Below are 9383 nucleotides of genomic sequence, written 5' to 3'. Positions count from 1 at the left end.
TAAAAAAAAAAAAAAGAAAAAATAATTCATTATTATACAATTTGCCCCACCCCACCCCCACCCCCGGTCCACTCAGTTTCATTCTGGACTCTTGTCAAGACAATAATACCTAATTATATATCCTCTTTAGACAGTTCTCTCCCTCATCTTTTCCAATGCAGTATACACTATTTATCCCCTCTTTTCTTATTTTCCCCTAACCATGATGTTAGTCCCACTGTACAACAGTGACTTTATGCAGTATATGCCCTTTTGTTCCTGAGATATTTCACTCAGCATAACATCCTCTAGGGTCACCCATTTTGTATAATAATTCATGAGTTACTAATATTTCAATGCAGCATAGTATTCCGTTGTATGAATATACCACAACTTCTTTATCCGTTTGTTTGCTGATGGGCACTTGGATTGTTTCCAACTCTTTGCTATTGTGAACAACACCACAATAAATATGGGTGTGCATATATCTGCTAGGGTGGCAGCTCTGGTTTCTTTAGGGTATATTTCCAGTAGTGGAATTGTTGGGTCAAATGGTATTTCTATTTCCAACTTTTTGAGAAAGCACCATACTGCCTTCAATAGTTATTGCACCATTTTACACTGCCACCAACAATGAATAAGTGTTCCAGTTTCTTCAAAACCTCACCAGCATTTGTTTTTTGCTATTCTGTTAAAGTTTGCTATTTTTACTGGAGTGAGATAATATCTCATAGTTGTTTTGATTTGCATTTCTCTTAGAGCTAGGGATTTTGAACATGTCTTCATGTGTTTGTTGACCATTTCAAGTCTTTTTTGGTGAAGCTTCTGTTCATATCCTGTGTCCATTTTGCAACTGGGTTATTTACCTTTATTTTGTTTTGGTACTTAAGTATTTTATAAATTCTATATAGAAGTCCCCTCTCAGTCAAGTCATTGTAGTTGTTAAGTGCCATTAAGTCACTTGCAACTCATAGCGACCCTATGTACAACAGCCCTAAGCTCTGCTCTGTCCTGTGCCAATCTCACTGTCTCTGACACACCCATCCTGATTACCCCAGTCACTGAATCAATCCACATCATAGATGGTCTTCCCCTCTTGCGCTGTCCCTCCACCCTCCCAAGCATGATGTCCCTCTCCAAGGACCTGTCCCTCCTTACAACATGTCCAAAGTATATCAGATGAAGCTTCAGAATCCTTGCCTCCAAGGGTGGTTTAACCATCTCCAGGATGAACCTGTTTGTTTTCTTAGCAGTCCATGGTACATTCAACTCTTCTCCAGCAGCACAGCTCAAAGGCATCAATTCTCCTATCCTCCCTAGTCATCGTCCAACTCTCTGACACATAGCAAGTGATTGCAAAGACCATGGCCCGTATCAGACACACCTTAGTTTCCAGAGTGACACCATTGCTCTTCAGTACTCTGTAGAGGTCCCTAACAGCAGACTTTCTCATCACAATACACATTCCTGGTGTGCACTCTTCTCAATTTTGAACCATGCAGTGTTTCCTTGTTGTGTTCTGACAACTGCCTCTTGGTCTAAGTGTAGGTTTCACATTAGCACAATCAAGTGTTCTGGGATTCCCATTCTTCTGAGTCAACCACAGTTTGCTGTGATCCACACAGTCAAATGCTTTTGCCTAATCAGTGAAACACAGATAGACATTCCTCTGGTATTCCCTGCTTTCAGCTAAGATCCATCTAACTTTAGCTACAATATACCTAGGGCCACAACCCCTTCTAAATGCAGCCTGGACTTCTGGCAGTTTTCTGCTGATGTTTTGTTCCAGTCATTTTTGGATAATCTTCAGTAGACTCTTGTTTGCATGTGAAATCAATGATATTGTTCTATAGTTTCCACACTCCGTTGGGTCACCCTTCTTTGGAATGGAAACAAATATAGATCTCTTCCAGCCAGTTGGCCAAGTGGCTGTTCTCAAGATTTCTTGGCCCAACTTGGTGAGCACGTCCAGGGCAGCAAATATTTTTCCCAGTCTGTGGTTTCCCTTTTTACCCTGTTGGAGAAATTTTTGGATATGAATAGGGATTTTATTCTTAAAATATTTCATTCATCTATTTTATCCTTTCCTGGTTGTAGGTTATTCAGGATGTTTGAAAGATTGTTTATGTTGTGAACTAGGGCTTCTGGAGAACTTCCAATTTTTTCTCTAATTAAATTTATTGTCCTTGGTTTTAGTCCTAGGTCCTTGATCCACTTTGAGTTGGTTTTTGTGTATGGAGTGAGATGTGAATATTGCTTGAGTTTTTTGCAGATAGTTTTCCAATTTTGTCAACACCATTTGTTAAAAAGGCTGTCATTTCCCCACTTACCTGATTTCATCTCCTTGTCAAAAATCAGTAGACCATAGGTAGGTGGTCTGATTTCTCGGTTCTCAATTCTATTCCATTGACCTATATGTCTGTCATTGTACCAGCCTCATGCTGTGTTGACCAACCCGGCAGTGTAGCAGAATTGGAAATCGGGAGTGAGATGCCTCCTACATTGTTTCTCTTTTTAAGGAGTGCTTTTTGCTTATTCTGGCCCTCTTTTCATTCCAAATGAAATTGGAAAGTGCCTTTTCCGTCTTCTTGAAGAGTGGAATTGGTATTTGTATTGCATTGAACTTGTAAATTGCCTTTGGTAGTATTGTCATTTTCACATTATTGAGTCTTCCTTTTCATGAGCAAGTTATGTTCTTCCACTTATCTTTTTTTTTCCTTGTAGTAATGTTTTGTGATTTTCCTTTAAATAGATGCAATGTGCTTCTGGTTAGACTTAGTGCTAAGTATTTAATCATGTGAATAGCCATTGTGAAGGGTATTGTTTTCCTTAGCTCCAGTTCTGTATTCTCTTTGTCACTGTAGAGAAATACAATTTATTTTTTGTATGTTGATCTTGTATCCTGCCACTTTACTGAATTGGTCAACTATGTCCAATAGTTTTCTTGCAGAGTATTTAGGGTTTTCTAAGTATTCTATCATATCATCTGCATATAGAGATATTTTTACTGCCTCTTTGTCAATTTGGATACCTCTTATTTTCTTCTCTTGTTTTATTGCTACCACTAAGACTTCCACCTAAGTTTGCTCCACTCAGGGGGGCTATGATCCTTTTGCCAGAGAGCATAGTGCTGTGTGCGTGGGTGCTGTGGCGGTCTCTGGAGAAGGACTACTCTGCCTTGAGGAGCCAGGCAAGCCAGGCTTGGCCTTGGGTTGAAGGCAGCAGCAGCTTCAAGCCCAAAAGGGCCCTCGTGCCTGCGGCCTTTGAGCCAGTCTTTCATTGTTTTTGTTCAGACATTCCTCTAGGTTGTAAAGCCCTGGTGTACAAGTTGCTGTACCACGGTCACTTGTGTTTGCCATGAGGCTGAACACTGTGACACTGCTGTGTCAAATGTGTCAATGGTTGGCCAGCCAATGCGGACAGAGAGTGGGGTGGAGTTCTCCAAGCATGGAAGGAGGAGTAGCATCCACTTCCATAATAGCTTGCCTCCAGAAATCCTATGGACCTGGAGAGAGGATGAAAGGCATCCAAGCATCGAGGACTCTCCTCATGGGGTCATTATGAGTGCCTGCGACTTGATGGCACTTAACAACAACAACAACAGCAACAACAACAACAAGACTTCCAATACAATATTGAATAGGAGAAGTGCTAGTGGGCACCCTTGCCTCATTCCTGTTCTCCATTGAGAAAAATGTTGGCTCTCAGGTTTGCATATATACTTTTTACTATGTTGAAGAAATTCCCCTCTAATCCTATTTTGTTGACTGTTTTAATCAGGAAAGGGTGTTGGATTTTGCCAAAGGCCTTTTCTGCATCAATTGATAGGATCACGCAGTTCTTGTTCTTTGCTTTGTTATTGTGATGAATTACATTGATTTTTTTTCTTATGTTGAACCATCCTTGTACACCTGTTATGAATCCCACTTGGTCATGGTGAATTATTTGTTTGATGTGTTGTTGGATTCTATTGGCCAGGCTCTTATTCCGGATATTTGCATCTATCTTTATGAGAGATATTTGCCTATAGTTTTCTATTTTGGTGATGTCTTTACCTGGCTTTGATATCAAGGATATGTTTGCATCACAGAATGAGTCTTGGAGAGTTCCATCTTTTTCTATTTTCTGAAATAGTTTATGTAGAATTGGTGACAATTTTTCTCTGAATGTTTGATTAAATCCACTTGTGAAACCATCTGGTCCAGGACTTTTTTTTGGCTGGAAATTGTTTTATTACCTTTTCAATTTCTTCTCTTGTAATGAGTCTGCTCAGGTGTTCAATTTTGTTTGGTGTCAGTTTAGGTAGGTTGTGAATATCTGAATATTTGTTCATTTCCTCTAGGTTTTCATATTTGTTTGAACATAGATTTTTTTAATATTCCAATGTTGTAGTTATTGTTATGTGCCACCAAAAATCAATTGCACCTCATAGCAGCCCTAAATGCTGTTCTATCCTGTGCCACCCTTGCCGTCTCAAACACACTCATTTCCACCACTCCACTCACAGACTCAATCCATGTTAACCTTTTTATTTTACTTGGTTCTGTTGTAGCATTGCCCATTTCATCTTTTATTTGGATTATTTATGTCTTTCCCTTTGTTTTGTTAGTGGTTTGTTGATTTTATTGACCTTTTCAAAGAACCAACTTCTTCTAATTTTGTTGATGATTTCAATTGTTTTTGTTTTCTATTTAGTTTATATCTGCCCCTAATTTTTATAATTTCAGTTTTTTTAGAGGGTGTTGGGTTTTCTTGCTGTTAATTTTCAAGTTTTTGGAGATGTTGACTTAGGGAGTTAATGGTCATTTTTTTTCTCCTGTCTTTTGATGTGTTTGCTTATTGCTGTAAATTGACCTATGATTACTGCTTTGACTGTTTCACAGAGGTTTTGGTAAGTGGTGTTTTCATTGTCATTTGTTTCAAGAAACTTTTAAATTTCATTTATTATTTCTTCTAGTACCCACTTACATTCAACTAAGGTGTTGTTCAGATTCCAGATGTATGGGTTTTTTTTCCTCCTTTATCCTCTTGTTATTAATTTTTTAGCATTGTAGTCTGAGAAGATGTTTTGTACTATTTCTATGCTTTTGAATTTATTGATACTTACCTTGTGACCTAAAATGTGATCTATTCTGGAGAATTTTTCATGGACATTGAAGAAGAAGGTATACTTTGCTTTTTTGGGGAGTGCATTAGCCTATAAATAGCTATGATATTTAGTTGGTTTATTGTGTGGTTTAATTTATCATGATCTTTGTTGAGTTTTTTTTTTCTGGCAGATCTATCTTTTCTTGAGTGTTGTCAGTTTCCTTTTCAGTTTTGCTATTTTTTTTTATTTATATAGTTTGTATCTCTATCATTTGGTGGATAGATATTTATTATTGTTATGTCCTCTTATTCTATTGACACTTTAAGTATCATGTAGTGACCATCCTTGTCCTTTGTGATGGTATTTGCACTGAAATTTATTTTATCATAAATTAATATCATTACCCCTGCTTTTTTTGGTTGCCATTTTCTTGCTATATTTTCTCCCACCCTTTATTTTTGGTGTTTATTTATCTTAATTTTTCAGGTGTGTCTCTTATAAACAGCATGTTGATGGATTTTGTTCTTTTATCCAATCCATTACTCTTTTTCTCTTCAATGGTGCATTTAAACCATTCACATTCAGTGTGATTATTGAGAGGTAAGATTTTATTGTTATCATTTTGTTGAGTTTTTTGCTGTTGTTGCTAGTTGCTTTGATCTATACTGCTTTCTGTGGCACCTCTGTAACAAAGATGTCTCTTATTGTTTCCTGCAACACTGGTCTTGCTTTTACAAACTCCCTTACGTTCTGTTTTTTCTGTGGATATCTTGATCTCTTCTTCATATTTGATGGACAATTTTGCTGGATACAGTGTCTCTCTGGAGACTAAGGTCCGCTTGATACAGGCCATGGGTTTTGCAATCACTTGTTATGCATCAGAGAGTTGGACAATGACTAGGGAGGATAGAAGGAGAATTGACGCCTTTGAGCTGTGGTGCTGGAGAAGAGTATTGAATGTACCACGGACTGCCAAGAAAACAAACAGATTCATAGTAGAGAGGATTAAACCAGGCTGCTCCTTGGAGGCAAGGATTCTGGGGCTTCGTCTGACATACTTTGGACATGTTGTAAGGAGAGACAGGTCTTTAGAGAGGGACATCATGGTAGAGTGGAGGGACAGCATAGGAGGGGAAGACCCTCTATGAGGTGGATTGATTCAGTGACTGGGGTAATCGGGATGGGTGTGTCAGAGGCAATGAAATTGGCACAGGATAGAGCACGGTTTAGGGCTGTTGTACATAGGGTCGCTATGAGTCGCAAACGACTCGACGGCACATAACAACAACAACAACAGTGTACTTGATTGACAAGTAGTGTTCTTTGAGTGTTTGATATATGTCATTCCACTGCCTCCTTGCTAGCATGGTTTCTGCTGAGAAATCAGATTTAATCTTATTTGCTCTCCCTTATAGGTTTATCTTTGTTTCTCCCTAGATGCTTTCAGAATTCTTTCCTTATCTTTGGTTCTGGTAAATTTGACTATGATATGCCTTTGTATTTTTCTTTTGAGATCTGTTCTATATGGTGTTTGCTCACCTTATTAAATATATATTCTCTCATTCTTCATTATGCCTGGAATGTTTTCCTCTAGTAATTCTTTCACAACTTTTTCGAAAGTGCCTTTATTTGCCTCTTTCTATTCTGGAATTCTGATGGTGCACATGTTATTTCTCTTGATGGTGTCCCACATTATTCTTAAGTTTTCTTCTTTTTCTTTCCTTTTTGATTCTGCTTTTTTGCTCTAGCAGATCAGTGGTGACAATCTTATTTTCTATTTCACTAGTTCTGTGTTCCATCTCTTCAACTCTGTTCATGTGTCCTTCCATCATGTTGACAGCATCTGAAACATTGGACTTCATATTCTTGGTCATGGCTTCTTGTTTTCCCAGAGTCTCTAATGCCTCATTTGTTTTATCAGCGTTGTTTTGAAATTTCTTTTAAGCTCCTCCTGGTTTTTGCTAGCAGTGTCCTGTAATTATTCAAGTATTTTTTTTTTCACCCATTGAAAATATTCAATCATTGTTTTTTTAAATTCTGTGTCAGAAAGTTCCATCAGACTTTCTGGTTTTAGGAAATCCATTGATACTGTGTCACCTTTTGGGGGTGATATCTTGTGTTGCACTTGTATAGGGTGTGTAGTAGCCTGCTCCTTACATGACATTGCTATGGTAGAATTTTTTATGCCTGAGGTGATAATGATAGGTTCTTGATTTGAAATCATGGCTCTAGAAGAGAGTGGGGCAGCTACCCTGCCTGTGTTTATCTCTGAACTTCTAACCAAAGGGAAGGTTCACTTCAGGTCCTGTGAAAGTAGCCTCTTGTTGTAGCTAAGTCAGATCAAGGTCCTCAGGATTAAAGGCAAGTTAATTGAATGGATGTGGAGGCATGGGTGCGTGGCAGAACAGGGGATGTGGGGCAGGCACAGAGGTGAGGCAGACATATGCAGGGACTTCACTCATTCCAACTGTCCTGGTGGGCTCATGCTTGTTCCTCACTCAAATTCTAGCTGTCAAACCCTCACCCAATGGCTCTCACCCAGTAGGGCTCTAGGTCTAGTGGAGCTCTGGGTCTAGGGTTTAAGAAAACTCAGTCAAATTCCCACTGTCCTGCTTGCTCCTGGTGGGTCAACTCCCACCAGGGTTTAGCTGGTGGCTCCTGCCAGGGCCCATGGTTCACTACTCCAGTGGCTCCCAGACTAATTATTTTAATAATTTTTCTCACTCAAATTTGTACTGTCCTGCTCACTCTCTGTTGAATACATACTTCTTACTTATCAGGTATCATTTTAGAGTAGAAGCTCTTTACATCCCAATTTTCCCCCCAAGTTGAATCTTATGTTCTTAGGATGAGTTCTCTAGAGAAGCAAAACTAGTGAGATACATCTACACATACAGATATGGTGTTGTTAGGCGCTGCTGATTTGATTGTCACTTAATAGTGATACTATGAACACCTGTTATGAACCTTGCCATGTTGTTGTTATTGTTAGATGCCATCAAGTTAAATACAACACATTATGGCATGATCAACAACAGATCTGAACCCTGTCCTATCCTTTGTCATCCTCAACATCTCTGACACACTTAAGCCCATTGCTGCCCTTACTTTATCAATTCACTTGGATGAAGATCTTCCTCATCTTTGCCAACTCTCAGCCTTTCCAAGTATAATACCCTTCTCAAAGGAACAACCTCACCTGACAACCTGGCCAAGGTATATGAGACAGAGCTTTATCATCTTTTCTCCCAAGGAACACTCTGGCTGTACCTTCTCTGAGACCTACCTGTTTGTACTTTTGGCAGTCCATGGGATATTCTGCACTCTTCTCCAACACCACATGTTAAAGGCATCAGTTATTCTTCTGTCGTCTTTATTCAGCTCTGAGGTGCATAGCAATTTACTGTAAAGACTATAGTCTGAACTGGGAGGACCTTAGTCTTCAAAGTTGCATCATTGCTCCTCAATAATTTGGAGGGTCCCTGACTGCAGACTTTCTCAGTGCAGTAGTGCTAGTACCAAGGTTGTTTACTATAGATCTAAGTAAGATAAAGTTATTGTCAATTTCAATCTTATCTCCATCTATCATCATGTTACCTATTGATCCAGTGGCCGGGATTTTTGTTTTCTTAATGTTGAAATGTAACTCATATTGAAGGTTGTAGTGTTTAACTTTCTGCAGCAAGTTCTAAAAGTCTTCCTCACTTTTAGCAAGCAAGGTTGGGTTATCTGCATAACGAAGGTTATTGATGAATCTTCCTCCAATCCTGATGCTGCATTCTTCTTCATAAAGTCCAGTTTCATCAATAATTTGCTCGACATACAGATAAAATCGATATAGCGAAAAGCTATAACTCTGATGCATACCTTTTCTAATTTTAAACCATGTAGTATTCCCTTGCTCTGTTTGCACAGCAGCTTTCTGGTCTAGATAATAGATTTCACACGAGCACAATTAAGTGTTCTAGGATTCCCATTCTTTTCAATGTCAGCCATGATTTGTTATGAACCACACAGTCAAATGCCTTTGCATAGTAAATAAAGCCACTTTGCTGTGTGTGTGTGTGTGTGTGTGTGTGTGTGTGTGCGCGCGCGCACGCACGCACATGTTCACCGTTCTGTGAGTCAGACCTCAAGAGAGAGTTATCTGGAGAGGCTAATAAGCCCAAATCATCAGCAGGCAGGCAAAGTCCTAAACTGCTGGCATCAGAATTTAGCAACCTCAGGGACAGAATAATCCAAAGACTGTAATTGTCAGGCATGCAGGGTCACAGACAGCTGTATTTGAAGCCTGATGAGTTCAAAATTGGCAAGT

The sequence above is a fragment of the Elephantulus edwardii genome, unplaced genomic scaffold (assembly GCF_000299155.1).
Source record: "Elephantulus edwardii isolate Elephantulus edwardi_28Jun2011 unplaced genomic scaffold, EleEdw1.0 scaffold00244, whole genome shotgun sequence".
NCBI lineage: Eukaryota > Metazoa > Chordata > Mammalia > Macroscelidea > Macroscelididae > Elephantulus > Elephantulus edwardii.
This window is presented reverse-complemented; position numbering follows the sequence as displayed.